Raw genomic sequence first — 1,778 nt, forward strand, 5'->3', positions numbered from 1 at the left:
CAGACTTCGCGCTCGGAAAACGTATGAAAGCCACTCAAACTGCGCCCGGGGAATGCAGCTTCCGCTTCCGTCGCGAACCCGGGCAAGTGCTGCTCTCTTTCGGGGGTGAGGTGGTATCACCCAACCATCCGGGTCTGTACCCTCGCAGCACGAGCTGTATATACGCGTTCCTTGCCAGCCCGGGAGAGCTGGTTCGCCTAAGGTTCACGCAATTCAACGTCGAGGGAATATATCCGTAAGTATATGTGCGCGCGTGACTGCGTATGTGCGCGCGTACCTGCGCTTGTGCGTGCCCGCGTGCGTGCGTAGGTGTGTGCGTTTGAGCGTGCGTAGGTAGGTGTATGCGTGCGTGTCTGTGTGCGTGCGTGCGTAGGTAGGTGTATGCGTGCGTGTATGCGTGCGTGCGTGCGTAGGTAGGTGTATGCGTGCGTGTATGCGTGCGTGCGTGCGTGCGTAGGTAGGTGTATGCGTGCGTGTCGGCGTGCGTGCGTGCGCAGGTAGGTGTATGTGTGCGTGTCTGCGTGCGTGCGTGCGTAGGTAGGTGTATGCGTGCGTGCGTGCGTAGGTAGGTGTATGCGTGCGTGTATGCGTGCGTGCGTGAAACTTTCATAATTTGTGTGTTTTTGATAGTAACTTTCATACTATTTAATAATGATAGTGCGTCCAAACCTTTCGTAACTGATGTAACACTTGAAATAATATTTTAACAACTGCCAATAGATGGCTGCTAATGTGTGTCCTACGTGGTAGATTGCTATCCGTAACTCTCACCTGAATAATCATTAGGTGACTAGACGTATCAAATTTATAGCTTAGCCGCAGTATTGTGCTCCTCTATGTCCAGAGTGTTCAGCCATGCTCCGTCACCATGGCTACGGTTATTTCTCACAGATGCCTTAATTGGACGCAAAGTGATTACGTGGAACTGTCGAATAATATCCGACAAACAGACCGGAAGTATCCGCGTTTGTGCGGAAACCAACGACCACACGAAGAGGAAGAATTCATCGTCTCGAAATCAAATTTTTTTAGACTGACGCTCGTCTCTAACGCCATCTACGATTCTACGGGATTCTCAGCGCATTACGACTTCATTAACAAGAGCGTTGCCCATCCAGTTGATGACACGAGAGAAGACGGTCACGTGAAAGCCGCAAAACATTTATGTGATATCGCCCTATAGATGGCAGCACAATACAGTACTGTGTGCGATGCCTTATCGTTGATGTTCGAAGTGCTGATGTAAAATTGTTGAATGTTAAATGTTTCGTATCTTACCGAACCGACCTTCCGAGATATTTTGTGACGAGAGGGAACATCTACGTGTATAAATTAATTGCATTTTTCATTTCGTTGAAGAATTTTATATTGTAAGTTGACAGAAATGCTAAGGTGATGGAGGACATCCAGCGGCGACTTATTTTAGCAATAAATATATTATATGCAAACAAAGAATTAACGGAATCGTCCTTATGTTTACAATTTTTAAATTAATACTAATCATGCGTACATGCTTGCTTGGGTGTACGTGTGCACACGTCTACCTCTCCCCACCACCCCTCTATCTCTTCTCTTTCCTAACCGTCTCTCCCCCATCCATCCCCATACTCATAATCTCCCTCTCACCCACCAACTCTCCTCCTCCCGACGGTCTTTTCCCCTCCCCCACCATATTACCCCCTCTCTCAACCATCTCTCGCCCCCACCGTATACCTCCTCTCTCAACCATCTCTCGCCCCCACCGTATACCTCCTCTCTCAACCATCTCTCGCCCCCAC

This window comes from Priapulus caudatus, unplaced genomic scaffold (assembly GCF_000485595.1).
Source record: "Priapulus caudatus unplaced genomic scaffold, Priapulus_caudatus-5.0.1 Scaffold1353, whole genome shotgun sequence".
Taxonomy (NCBI): Eukaryota; Metazoa; Priapulida; class Priapulimorpha; order Priapulimorphida; family Priapulidae; genus Priapulus; species Priapulus caudatus.